The sequence below is a fragment of the Narcine bancroftii genome, chromosome 11, assembly GCF_036971445.1.
Source record: "Narcine bancroftii isolate sNarBan1 chromosome 11, sNarBan1.hap1, whole genome shotgun sequence".
In the NCBI taxonomy this organism is placed as follows: Eukaryota; Metazoa; Chordata; class Chondrichthyes; order Torpediniformes; family Narcinidae; genus Narcine; species Narcine bancroftii.
This window is the reverse complement of record NC_091479.1, coordinates 49,510,009-49,525,329: the sequence shown is the minus strand read 5'-3', so window position 1 is coordinate 49,525,329 and position 15,321 is coordinate 49,510,009. Positions and strand designations below refer to the sequence as shown.

The window sequence follows — 15,321 nt, the reverse complement described above, 5'->3', positions numbered from 1 at the left end:
AGGTGTCAGGAGTGCAGATGTTCGCGAACGTCAAATTCCTAAGCATTAAAACTCTGAGGATCTGTCATGGAGCCTCCATGGTGATGCTTTCACAAAAAAGCCTCACCATTGGCTATACTGTGAGATGTACCTGAGGAGATTCATTATCGCAATGAAGACACACCTTAACCTCCACAGGTGTACTATGCAGATCATTCTGGTAGGTTGCATCACTGCCTGGTCTGGAGGTGCCATCTCTCAGGAAAATGATAATTTCGAGAGGGTGTTTAACTCTCCCTGTAACATCACAGGCACCAGAATTCACTCCAGTTAGAACCTATACATGACATGCTGTCTTAAAATAAAAGTCTCTATCATGTAAAACCTCCACCACACCAGACCATAACTTCCTCACTCTACTATCATTGGATAAGGTACTGGAGCCTGAGGAATAGAGGTCAATGCCACAATGTCAGTTTCTTCCCTGATGCCACCAGATCCTGTGTAATCAATGAGCCAAAGACACAGCCTTGCTTTTTTGTGCACTGTTAACTTTATTTTTAAGTCTAGTTCTGAACGATGGTTATAAGATGAATGTTTTCTCCATCCTGCTGCCCTAAATCACCAAATATTAGGACATGTTCTTGACAATAAATCCTGATTCTGAACCTGACAAGATATGAAAGGTATCTTCACAAAAAGTGGAAATAGGTGCATGAGAACAAAAAATAAGTAAATAATTACCTTCCCAGCAGGAGGCACACTGCACATCCGGCATCCGGATTGAGGCTCATTCCACATCCGGCAGGAGGACTATTCCACATCCAGCATCCGGCAGGAGTCCCATTCCACATCCGGCAGGAGGCCCATTTCACATCCGGCATCCGGATGGAGGCCCATTCCACATCCGGCAGGAGGACTATACCACATCCGGCATCTGGCAGGAGGCCCAATCCACATCCGGCTGGTGGCCCCTTTCATATCCGGTACCCGGCAGGAGGCCCATTGCTTCAAAGGCATGAGGCTCTCTTTTAAAATATTTTCAGTGGCCTTTACAGAAACAGGAAACAAACAGAAGCCATTAATCAATGGTAATACATAAAAAGGAATATTCAGATAAAATACAAATTATAAAAATAAATTGATAATGTCTAACCATTATATCATAACAAACAGAAATAAAGTGATAAACATTTAAACAATTAAAACATATGTCTAATAGAACATGATTTAAGGAGTATACTATACTCAAAATTCCTTCCCCTTCCCTTCTGAAGTTCTTTAGTGAGTACATAAAATTTCACTACCATTAAAAAACACAAACATATAAAGCAAGGTCCAATTGATTAAATGTTACAAAAACTTTGAATTAAAGTGCCCATGGACATAGAATGTTTAAATATGAATTTGTGGAAGAACATCTGATTATTCAAAGTTAGGCCTGCCACCATATCGCAGAGTAATTGAGTGTTTTTACGGGCAACAGCATCTTTCCAACTCATCAATATTAAACGTCGAGCAACAAGGGAGGCAAAAGAGACTGCATGTGGTTAATTCATAGTTCAATTCATTTAGGTAGTCTCTGTTGATTCAAAAGGAGCAATATTAGATTAGTTATCAACTTCAGGAAGTCCTTCAATACCATTGTTCCCTCAGTGCTGGTCAAAAAGCAACTAACTTTATCCCTCTGTACCTCACTCTGCAATTGGATCTTTGACATTCTCATTGGAAGACCACAGTCAGGACGAATTGGAAACAAGGTCTCTTCCCCACTGATCATCAACACAGGCGCAGTCCAAGGATGTGTGCTTAGCCCCCTGCTCTACTCTCTGCAAACCCATGACTGTGTGTGGTGAGCCATAATTCCATTGCCATCGACATGTTGGCTGATGACACCAGAATGGTCAGCAAACAATAAATGGCAATGATGTAGCGAAGAAGGAAGGACATAGATCAGCTGGTTGAATGCTAACAAATCAAACCATTCACTCAATGTCAACAAAACAATGGATAAGATTTTGGATTCAGCAGGAAGTCAAAAGAACACGACCCAGTCTTCATGGAGGTGTCAGGAGTGCAGATGTTCGCGAACGTCAAATTCCTAAGCATTAAAACTCTGAGGATCTGTCATGGAGCCTCCATGGTGATGCTTTCACAAAAAAGCCTCACCATTGGCTATACTGTGAGATGTACCTGAGGAGATTCATTATCGCAATGAAGACACACCTTAACCTCCACAGGTGTATTATGCAGATCATTCTGGTAGGTTGCATCACTGCCTGGTCTGGAGGTGCCATCTCTCAGGAAAATGATAATTTCGAGAGGGTGTTTAACTGTCCCTGTAACATCACAGGCACCAGAATTCACTCCAGTTAGAACCTATACATGACATGCTGTCTTAAAATAAAAGTCTCTATCATGTAAAACCTCCACCACACCAGACCATAACTTCCTCACTCTACTATCATTGGATAAGGTACTGGAGCCTGAGGAATAGAGGTCAATGCCACAATGTCAGTTTCTTCCCTGATGCCACCAGATCCTGTATAATCAATGAGCCAAAGACACAGCCTTGCTTTTTTGTGCACTGTTAACTTTATTTTTAAGTCTAGTTCTGAACGATGGTTATAAGATGAATGTTTTCTCCATCCTGCTGCCCCAAATCACCAAATATTAGGACATGTTCTTGACAATAAATCCTGATTCTGAACCTGACAAGATATGAAAGGTATCTTCACAAAAAGTGGAAATAGGTGCATGAGAACAAAAAATATGTAAATAATTACCTTCCCAGCAGGAGGCACACTGCACATCCGGCATCCGGATTGAGGCTCTTTCCACATCCGGCAGGAGGACTATTCCACATCCAGCATCCGGCAGGAGTCCCGTTCCACATCCGGCAGGAGGCCCATTTCACATCCGGCATCCGGATGGAGGCCCATTTCACATCCGGCAAGAGGACTATACCACATCCGGCATCTGGCAGGAGGCCCAATCCACATCCGGCTGGTGGCCCCTTTCATATCCGGTACCCGGCAGGAGGCCCATTGCTTCAAAGGCATGAGGCTCTCTTTTAAAATATTTTCAGTGGCCTTTACAGAAACAGGAAACAAACAGAAGCCATTAATCAATGGTAATACATAAAAAGGAATATTCAGATAAAATACAAATTATAAAAATAAATTGATCATGTCTAACCATTATATCATAACAAACAGAAATAAAGTGATAAACATTTAAACAATTAAAACATATGTCTAATAGAACATGATTTAAGGAGTATACTATACTCAAAATTCCTTCCCCTTCCCTTCTGAAGTTCTTTAGTGAGTACATAAAATTTCACTACCATTAAAAAACACAAACATATAAAGCAAGGTCCCAGTGATTAAATGTTACAAAAACTTTGAATTAAAGTGCCCATGGACATAGAATGTTTAAATGTGAATCTGTGGAAGAACATCTGATTATTTAAAGTTAGGCCTGCCACCATATCACAGAGTAATTGAGTGTTTTTACGGGCAACAGCATCTTTTCAACTCATCAATATTAAACGTCGAGCAACAAGGGAGGCAAAAGAGACTGCATGTGGTTAATTCATAGTTCAATTCATTCAGGTAGTCTCTGTTGATTCAAAAGGAGCAATATTAGATTAGTTATCAACTTCAGGACGTCCTTCAATACCATTGTTCCCTCAGTGCTGGTCAAAAAGCAACTAACTTTATCCCTCTGCACCTCACTCTGCAATTGGATCTTTGACATTCTCATTGGAAGACCACAGTCAGGACGAATTGGAAACAAGGTCTCTTCCCCACTGATCATCAACACAGGCGCAGTCCAAGGATGTGTGCTTAGCCCCCTGCACTACTCTCTGCAAACCCATGACTGTGTGTGGTGAGCCATAATTCCATTGCTATCGACATGTTGGCTGATGACACCAGAATGGTCAACAAACAATAAATGGCAATGATGAAGCGAAGAAGGAAGGACATAGATCAGCTGGTTGAATGCTAACAAATCAAATCATTCACTCAATGTCAACAATACAATGGATAAGATTTTGGATTCAGCAGGAAGTCAAAAGAACACGACCCAGTCTTCATGGAGGTGTCAGGAGTGCAGATGTTCGCGAACGTCAAATTCCTAAGCATTAAAACTCTGAGGATCTGTCATGGAGGCTCCATGGTGATGCTTTCACAAAAAAGCCTCACCATTGGCTATACTGTGAGATGTACCTGAGGAGATTCATTATCGCAATGAAGACACACCTTAACCTCCACAGGTGTACTATGCAGATCATTCTGGTAGGATGCATCCCTGCCTGGTCTGGAGGTGCCATGTCTCAGGAAAATGATAATTTCGAGAGGGTGTTTAACTCTCCCTGTAACATCACAGGCACCAGAATTCACTCCAGTTAGAACCTATACATGACATGCTGTCTTAAAATAAAAGTCTCTATCATGTAAAACCTCCACCACACCAGACAATAACTTCCTCACTCTACTATCATTGGATAAGGTACTGGAGCCTGAGGAATAGAGGTGAATGCCACAATGACAGTTTCTTCCCTGATGCCACCAGTTCCTGTATAATCAATGAGCCAAAGACACAGCCTTGCTTTTTTGTGCACTGTTAACTATATTTTTAAGTCTAGTTCTGAACGATGGTTATAAGATTAATGTTTTCTCCATCCTGCTGCCTCAAATCACCAAATATTAGGACATGTTCTTGACAATAAATTCTGATTCTGAACCTGACAAGATATGAAAGGTATCTTCACAAAAAGTGGAAATAGGTGCATGAGACCAAAAAATATGTAAATAATTACCTTCCCAGCAGGAGGCACACTGCACATCCGGCATCCGGATTGAGGCTCTTTCCACATCCGGCAGGAGGACTATTCCACATCCAGCATCCGGCAGGAGTCCCGTTCCACATCCGGCAGGAGGCCCATTTCACATCCGGCATCCGGATGGAGGCCCATTCCACATCCGGCAGGAGGACTATACCACATCCGGCATCTGGCAGGAGGCCCAATCCACATCCGGCTGGTGGCCCCTTTCATATCCGGTACCCGGCAGGAAGCCCATTGCTTTAAAGGCATGAGGCTCTCTTTTAAAATATTTCAGTGGCCTTTACAGAAACAGGAAACAAACAGAAGCCATTAATCAATGGTAATACATAAAAAGGAATATTCAGATAAAATACAAATTATAAAAATAAATTGATCATGTCTAACCATTATATCATAACAAACAGAAATAAAGTGATAAACATTTAAACAATTAAAACATATGTCTAATAGAACATGATTTAAGGAGTATACTATACTCAAAATTCCTTCCCCTTCCCTTCTGAAGTTCTTCAGTGAGTACATAAAATTTCACTACCATTAAAAAACACAAACATATAAAGCAAGGTCCAAGTGATTAAATGTTACAAAAACTTTGAATTAAAGTGCCCATGGACATAGAATGTTTAAATGTGAATTTGTGGAAGAATATCTCATTAATTCAAAGTTAGGCCTGCCACCATATCACAGAGTAAATGTGTGTTTTTACGGGCAACAGCATCTTTCCAACTCATCAATATTACACGTCGAGCAACAAGGGAGGCAAAAGAGACTGCATGTGGTTAATTCATAGTTCAATTCATTTAGGTAGTCTCTGTTGATTCAAAGGGAGCAATATTAGATTAGTTATCAACTTCAGGACGTCCTTCAATACCATTGTTCCCTCAGTGCTGGTCAAAAAGCAACTAACTTTATCCCTCTGTACCTCACTCTGCAATTGGATCTTTGACATTCTCATTGGAAGACCACAGTCAAGACGAATTGGAAACAAGGTCTCTTCCCCACTGATCATCAACACAGGCGCAGTCCAAGGATGTGTGCTTAGCCCCCTGCTCTACTCTCTGCAAACCCATGACTGTGTGTGGTAAGCCATAATTCCATTGCTATCGACATGTTGGCTGATGACACCAGAATGGTCAGCAAACAATAAATGGCAATGATGTAGCGAAGAAGGAAGGACATAGATCAGCTGGTTGAATGCTAACAAATCAAACCATTCACTCAATGTCAATAAAACAATGGATAAGATTTTGGATTCAGCAGGAAGTCAAAAGAACACGACCCAGTCTTCATGGAGGTGTCAGGAGTGCAGATGTTCGCGAACGTCAAATTCCTAAGCATTAAAACTCTGAGGATCTGTCATGGAGCCTCCATGGTGATGCTTTCACAAAAAAGCCTCACCATTGGCTATACTGTGAGATGTACCTGAGTAGATTCATTATCGCAATGAAGACACACCTTAACCTCCACAGGTGTACTATGCAGATCATTCTGGTAGGTTGCATCACTGCCTGGTCTGGAGGTGCCATGTCTCAGGAAAATGATAATTTCGAGAGGGTGTTTAACTCTCCCTGTAACATCACAGGCACCAGAATTCACTCCAGTTAGAACCTATACATGACATGCTGTCTTAAAATAAAAGTCTCTATCATGTAAAACCTCCACCACACCAGACCATAACTTCCTCACTCTACTATCATTGGATAAGGTACTGGAGCCTGAGGAATAGAGGTCAATGCCACAATGTCAGTTTCTTCCCTGATGCCACCAGATCCTGTATAATCAATGAGCCAAAGACACAGCCTTGCTTTTTTGTGCACTGTTAACTTTATTTTTAAGTCTAGTTCTGAACGATGGTTATAAGATGAATGTTTTCTCCATCCTGCTGCCCCAAATCACCAAATATTAGGACATGTTCTTGACAATAAATCCTGATTCTGAACCTGACAAGATATGAAAGGTATCTTCACAAAAAGTGGAAATAGGTGCATGAGAACAAAAAATAAGTAAATAATTACCTTCCCAGCAGGACGCACACTGCACATCCGGCATCCGGATTGAGGCTCTTTCCACATCCGGCAGGAGGACTATTCCACATCCAGCATCCGGCAGGAGTCCCATTCCACATCCGGCAGGAGGCCCATTTCACATCCGGCATCCGGATGGACGCCCATTCCACATCCGGCAGGAGGACTATACCACATCCGGCATCTGGCAGGAGGCCCAATCCACATCCGGCTGGTGGCCCCTTTCATATCCGGTACCCGGCAGGAGGCCCATTGCTTCAAAGGCATGAGGCTCTCTTTTAAAATATTTTCAGTGGCCTTTACAGAAACAGGAAACAAACAGAAGCCATTAATCAATGGTAATACATAAAAAGGAATATTCAGATAAAATACAAATTATAAAAATAAATTGATAATGTCTAACCATTATATCATAACAAACAGAAATAAAGTGATAAACATTTAAACAATTAAAACATATGTGTAATAGAACATGATTTAAGGAGTATACTATACTCAAAATTCCTTCCCCTTCCCTTCTGAAGTTCTTTAGTGAGTACATAAAATTTCACTACCATTAAAAAACACAAACATATAAAGCAAGGTCCAAGTGATTAAATGTTACAAAAACTTTGAATTAAAGTGCCCATGGACATAGAATGTTTAAATATGAATTTGTGGAAGAACATCTGATTATTCAAAGTTAGGCCTGCCACCATATCGCAGAGTAATTGAGTGTTTTTACGGGCAACAGCATCTTTCCAACTCATCAATATTAAACGTCGAGCAACAAGGGAGGCAAAAGAGACTGCATGTGGTTAATTCATAGTTCAATTCATTTAGGTAGTCTCTGTTGATTCAAAAGGAGCAATATTAGATTAGTTATCAACTTCAGGACGTCCTTCAATACCATTGTTCCCTCAGTGCTGGTCAAAAAGCAACTAACTTTATCCCTCTGTACCTCACTCTGCAATTGGATCTTTGACATTCTCATTGGAAGACCACAGTCAGGACGAATTGGAAACAAGGTCTCTTCCCCACTGATCATCAACACAGGCGCAGTCCAAGGATGTGTGCTTAGCCCCCTGCTCTACTCTCTGCAAACCCATGACTGTGTGTGGTGAGCCATAATTCCATTGCTATTGACATGTTGGCTGATGACACCAGAATGGTCAGCAAACAATAAATGGCAATGATGAAGCGAAGAAGGAAGGACATAGATCAGCTGGTTGAATGCTAACAAATCAAACCATTCACTCAATGTCAACAAAACAATGGATAAGATTTTGGATTCAGCAGGAAGTCAAAAGAACACGACCCAGTCTTCATGGAGGTGTCAGGAGTGCAGATGTTGGCGAACGTCAAATTCCTAAGCATTAAAACTCTGAGGATCTGTCATGGAGCCTCCATGGTGATGCTTTCACAAAAAAGCCTCACCATTGGCTATACTGTGAGATGTACCTGAGGAGATTCATTATCGCAATGAAGACACACCTTAACCTCCACAGGTGTATTATGCAGATCATTCTGGTAGGTTGCATCACTGCCTGGTCTGGAGGTGCCATCTCTCAGGAAAATGATAATTTCGAGAGGGTGTTTAACTCTCCCTGTAACATCACAGGCACCAGAATTCACTCCAGTTAGAACCTATACATGACATGCTGTCTTAAAATAAAAGTCTCTATCATGTAAAACCTCCACCACACCAGACCATAACTTCCTCACTCTACTATCATTGGATAAGGTACTGGAGCCTGAGGAATAGAGGTCAATGCCACAATGTCAGTTTCTTCCCTGATGCCACCAGATCCTGTATAATCAATGAGCCAAAGACACAGCCTTGCTTTTTTGTGCACTGTTAACTTTATTTTTAAGTCTAGTTCTGAACGATGGTTATAAGATGAATGTTTTCTCCATCCTGCTGCCCCAAATCACCAAATATTAGGACATGTTCTTGACAATAAATCCTGATTCTGAACCTGACAAGATATGAAAGGTATCTTCACAAAAAGTGGAAATAGGTGCATGAGAACAAAAAATATGTAAATAATTACCTTCCCAGCAGGAGGCACACTGCACATCCGGCATCCGGATTGAGGCTCTTTCCACATCCGGCAGGAGGACTATTCCACATCCAGCATCCGGCAGGAGTCCTGTTCCACATCCGGCAGGAGGCCCATTTCACATCCGGCATCCGGATGGAGGCCCATTCCACGTCCGGCAGGAGGACTATACCACATCCGGCATCTGGCAGGAGGCCCAATCCACATCCGGCTGGTGGCCCCTTTCATATCCGGTACCCGGCAGGAGGCCCATTGCTTCAAAGGCATGAGGCTCTCTTTTAAAATATTTTCAGTGGCCTTTACAGAAACAGGAAACAAACAGAAGCCATTAATCAATGGTAATACATAAAAAGGAATATTCAGATAAAATACAAATTATAAAAATAAATTGATCATGTCTAACCATTATATCATAACAAACAGAAATAAAGTGATAAACATTTAAACAATTAAAACATATGTCTAATAGAACATGATTTAAGGAGTATACTATACTCAAAATTCCTTCCCCTTCCCTTCTGAAGTTCTTTAGTGAGTACATAAAATTTCACTACCATTAAAAAACACAAACATATAAAGCAAGGTCCCAGTGATTAAATGTTACAAAAACTTTGAATTAAAGTGCCCATGGACATAGAATGTTTAAATGTGAATCTGTGGAAGAACATCTGATTATTCAAAGTTAGGCCTGCCACCATATCAAAGAGTAATTGAGTGTTTTTACGGGCAACAGCATCTTTTCAACTCATCAATATTAAACGTCGAGCAACAAGGGAGGCAAAAGAGACTGCATGTGGTTAATTCATAGTTCAATTCATTCAGGTAGTCTCTGTTGATTCAAAAGGAGCAATATTAGATTAGTTATCAACTTCAGCACGTCCTTCAATACCATTGTTCCCTCAGTGCTGGTCAAAAAGCAACTAACTTTATCCCTCTGCACCTCACTCTGCAATTGGATCTTTGACATTCTCATTGGAAGACCACAGTCAGGACGAATTGGAAACAAGGTCTCTTCCCCACTGATCATCAACACAGGCGCAGTCCAAGGATGTGTCCTTAGCCCCCTGCACTACTCTCTGCAAACCCATGACTGTGTGTGGTGAGCCATAATTCCATTGCTATCGACATGTTGGCTGATGACACCAGAATGGTCAACAAACAATAAATGGCAATGATGAAGCGAAGAAGGAAGGACATAGATCAGCTGGTTGAATGCTAACAAATCAAACCATTCACTCAATGTCAACAATACAATGGATAAGATTTTGGATTCAGCAGGAAGTCAAAAGAACACGACCCAGTCTTCATGGAGGTGTCAGGAGTGCAGATGTTCGCGAACGTCAAATTCCTAAGCATTAAAACTCTGAGGATCTGTCATGGAGGCTCCATGGTGATGCTTTCACAAAAAAGCCTCACCATTGGCTATACTGTGAGATGTACCTGAGGAGATTCATTATCGCAATGAAGACACACCTTAACCTCCACAGGTGTACTATGCAGATCATTCTGGTAGGATGCATCCCTGCCTGGTCTGGAGGTGCCATGTCTCAGGAAAATGATAATTTCGAGAGGGTGTTTAACTCTCCCTGTAACATCACAGGCACCAGAATTCACTCCAGTTAGAACCTATACATGACATGCTGTCTTAAAATAAAAGTCTCTATCATGTAAAACCTCCACCACACCAGACAATAACTTCCTCACTCTACTATCATTGGATAAGGTACTGGAGCCTGAGGAATAGAGGTGAATGCCACAATGACAGTTTCTTCCCTGATGCCACCAGTTCCTGTATAATCAATGAGCCAAAGACACAGCCTTGCTTTTTTGTGCACTGTTAACTATATTTTTAAGTCTAGTTCTGAACGATGGTTATAAGATTAATGTTTTCTCCATCCTGCTGCCTCAAATCACCAAATATTAGGACATGTTCTTGACAATAAATTCTGATTCTGAACCTGACAAGATATGAAAGGTATCTTCACAAAAAGTGGAAATAGGTGCATGAGACCAAAAAATATGTAAATAATTACCTTCCCAGCAGGAGGCACACTGCACATCCGGCATCCGGATTGAGGCTCTTTCCACATCCGGCAGGAGGACTATTCCACATCCAGCATCCGGCAGGAGTCCCGTTCCACATCCGGCAGGAGGCCCATTTCACATCCGGCATCCGGATGGAGGCCCATTCCACATCCGGCAGGAGGACTATACCACATCCGGCATCTGGCAGGAGGCCCAATCCACATCCGGCTGGTGGCCCCTTTCATATCCGGTACCCGGCAGGAAGCCCATTGCTTTAAAGGCATGAGGCTCTCTTTTAAAATATTTCAGTGGCCTTTACAGAAACAGGAAACAAACAGAAGCCATTAATCAATGGTAATACATAAAAAGGAATATTCAGATAAAATACAAATTATAAAAATAAATTGATCATGTCTAACCATTATATCATAACAAACAGAAATAAAGTGATAAACATTTAAACAATTAAAACATATGTCTAATAGAACATGATTTAAGGAGTATACTATACTCAAAATTCCTTCCCCTTCCCTTCTGAAGTTCTTCAGTGAGTACATAAAATTTCACTACCATTAAAAAACACAAACATATAAAGCAAGGTCCAAGTGATTAAATGTTACAAAAACTTTGAATTAAAGTGCCCATGGACATAGAATGTTTAAATGTGAATCTGTGGAAGAATATCTCATTAATTCAAAGTTAGGCCTGCCACCATATCACAGAGTAAATGTGTGTTTTTACGGGCAACAGCATCTTTCCAACTCATCAATATTACACGTCGAGCAACAAGGGAGGCAAAAGAGACTGCATGTGGTTAATTCATAGTTCAATTCATTTAGGTAGTCTCTGTTGATTCAAAGGGAGCAATATTAGATTAGTTATCAACTTCAGGACGTCCTTCAATACCATTGTTCCCTCAGTGCTGGTCAAAAAGCAACTAACTTTATCCCTCTGTACCTCACTCTGCAATTGGATCTTTGACATTCTCATTGGAAGACCACAGTCAAGACGAATTGGAAACAAGGTCTCTTCCCCACTGATCATCAACACAGGCGCAGTCCAAGGATGTGTGCTTAGCCCCCTGCTCTACTCTCTGCAAACCCATGACTGTGTGTGGTAAGCCATAATTCCATTGCTATCGACATGTTGGCTGATGACACCAGAATGGTCAGCAAACAATAAATGGCAATGATGAAGCGAAGAAGGAAGGACATAGATCAGCTGGTTGAATGCTAACAAATCAAACCATTCACTCAATGTCAATAAAACAATGGATAAGATTTTGGATTCAGCAGGAAGTCAAAAGAACACGACCCAGTCTTCATGGAGGTGTCAGGAGTGCAGATGTTCGCGAACGTCAAATTCCTAAGCATTAAAACTCTGAGGATCTGTCATGGAGCCTCCATGGTGATGCTTTCACAAAAAAGCCTCACCATTGGCTATACTGTGAGATGTACCTGAGGAGATTCATTATCGCAATGAAGACACACCTTAACCTCCACAGGTGTACTATGCAGATCATTCTGGTAGGTTGCATCACTGCCTGGTCTGGAGGTGCCATCTCTCAGGAAAATGATAATTTCGAGAGGGTGTTTAACTCTCCCTGTAACATCACAGGCACCAGAATTCACTCCAGTTAGAACCTATACATGACATGCTGTCTTAAAATAAAAGTCTCTATCATGTAAAACCTCCACCACACCAGACCATAACTTCCTCACTCTACTATCATTGGATAAGGTACTGGAGCCTGAGGAATAGAGGTCAATGCCACAATGTCAGTTTCTTCCCTGATGCCACCAGATCCTGTATAATCAATGAGCCAAAGACACAGCCTTGCTTTTTTGTGCACTGTTAACTTTATTTTTAAGTCTAGTTCTGAACGATGGTTATAAGATGAATGTTTTCTCCATCCTGCTGCCCCAAATCACCAAATATTAGGACATGTTCTTGACAATAAATCCTGATTCTGAACCTGACAAGATATGAAAGGTATCTTCACAAAAAGTGGAAATAGGTGCATGAGAACAAAAAATATGTAAATAATTACCTTCCCAGCAGGAGGCACACTGCACATCCGGCATCCGGAATGAGGCTCTTTCCACATCCGGCAGGAGGACTATTCCACATCCAGCATCCGGCAGGAGTCCCATTCCACATCCGGCAGGAGGCCCATTTCACATCCGGCATCCGGATGGAGGCCCATTCCACATCCGGCAGGAGGACTATACCACATCCGGCATCTGGCAGGAGGCCCAATCCACATCCGGCTGGTGGCCCCTTTCATATCCGGTACCCGGCAGGAGGCCCATTGCTTCAAAGGCATGAGGCTCTCTTTTAAAATATTTTCAGTGGCCTTTACAGAAACAGGAAACAAACAGAAGCCATTAATCAATGGTAATACATAAAAAGGAATATTCAGATAAAATACAAATTATAAAAATAAATTGATCATGTCTAACCATTATATCATAACAAACAGAAATAAAGTGATAAACATTTAAACAATTAAAACATATGTGTAATAGAACATGATTTAAGGAGTATACTATACTCAAAATTTCTTCCCCTTCCCTTCTGAAGTTCTTTAGTGAGTACATAAAATTTCACTACCATTAAAAAACACAAACATATAAAGCAAGGTCCAAGTGATTAAATGTTACAAAAACTTTGAATTAAAGTGCCCATGGACATAGAATGTTTAAATATGAATTTGTGGAAGAACATCTGATTATTCAAAGTTAGGCCTGCCACCATATCGCAGAGTAATTGAGTGTTTTTACGGGCAACAGCATCTTTCCAACTCATCAATATTAAACGTCGAGCAACAAGGGAGGCAAAAGAGACTGCATGTGGTTAATTCATAGTTCAATTCATTTAGGTAGTCTCTGTTGATTCAAAAGGAGCAATATTAGATTAGTTATCAACTTCTGGACGTCCTTCAATACCATTGTTCCCTCAGTGCTGGTCAAAAGGCAACTAACTTTATCCCTCTGTACCTCACTCTGCAATTGGATCTTTGACATTCTCATTGGAAGACCACAGTCAGGACGAATTGGAAACAAGGTCTCTTCCCCACTGATCATCAACACAGGCGCAGTCCAAGGATGTGTGCTTCGCCCCCTGCTCTACTCTCTGCAAACCCATGACTGTGTGTGGTGAGCAATAATTCCATTGCTATCGACATGTTGGCTGATGACACCAGAATGGTCAGCAAACAATAAATGGCAATGATGAAGCGAAGAAGGAAGGACATAGACCAGCTGGTTGAATGCTAACAAATCAAACCATTCACTCAATGTCAACAAAACGATGGTTAAGATTTTGGATTCAGCAGGATGTCAAAAGAACACGACCCAGTCTTCATGGAGGTGTCAGGAGTGCAGATGTTCGCGAACGTCAAATTCCTAAGCATTAAAACTCTGAGGATCTGTCATGGAGCCTCCATGGTGATGCTTTCACAAAAAAGCCTCACCATTGGCTATACTGTGAGATGTACCTGAGGAGATTCATTATCGCAATGAAGACACACCTTAACCTCCACAGGTGTACTATGCAGATCATTCTGGTAGGTTGCATCACTGCCTGGTCTGGAGGTGCCATCTCTCAGGAAAATGATAATTTCGAGAGGGTGTTTAACTCTCCATGTAACATCACAGGCACCAGAATTCACTCCAGTCAGAATCTATACATGACATGCTGCCTTAAAATAAAAGTCTCTATCATGTAAAACCTCCACCACACCAGACAATAACTTCCTCACTCTACTATCATTGGATAAGGTACTGGAGCCTGAGGAATAGAGGTCAATGCCACAATGTCAGTTCCTTCCCTGATGCCACCAGATCCTGTATAATCAATGAGCCAAAGACACAGCCTTGCTTTTTTGTGCACTGTTAACTTTATTTTTAAGTCTAGTTCTGAACGATGGTTATAAGATGAATGTTTGCTCCATCCTGCTGCCCCAAATCACCAAATATTAGGACATGTTCTTGACAATAAATCCTGATTCTGAACCTGACCAGGTATGAAAGGTATCTTCACAAAAAGTTGAAATAGCTGCATGTGGACAAAAGATATGTTAACAATTACCTTCCCAGCAGGAGGCACACTGCACATCCGGCATCCGGATTGAGGCTCTTTCCACATCTGGCAGGAGGACTATTCCACATCTAGTATCCGGCAGGAAGTCTGTTCCACTTCCGGCAGGGGGCACAATTCACATCCGGGCACCAGAGGCCCATTCCACATCCGGCAGGAGGACAATTCCACATTCGGCAGGAGGTCCATTCCACATACGGCAGGAGGACTATTCCACATCCTGATTCCGGCAGGAGGCCTATTCCACATCCGGCAGGGTGCCCATTTCACATTGTCTCATAAACCTTCAGACCAG

General features: G+C 41.6%; 1 long non-coding RNA gene across 2 annotated transcripts; it reads right to left on the bottom strand.

The window, feature by feature from the left end:
• Positions 1-2,921: 2,921 nt before the first annotated feature.
• LOC138745358 (uncharacterized) lies at positions 2,922-15,070 on the bottom strand. 2 transcript variants are annotated; one of them, XR_011346211.1, is made up of 5 exons: positions 15,018-15,070; positions 10,934-11,238; positions 8,892-9,197; positions 4,808-5,112; positions 2,922-3,071 (listed from the first exon to the last, which is right to left on the bottom strand). It is a non-coding gene; the product is annotated as an uncharacterized lncRNA (long non-coding RNA). The 2 variants fall into 2 exon arrangements; XR_011346210.1 differs by lacking the exon at positions 15,018-15,070 and adding an exon at positions 12,976-13,109.
• Between the last annotated feature and the right edge of the window lie 251 nt (positions 15,071-15,321).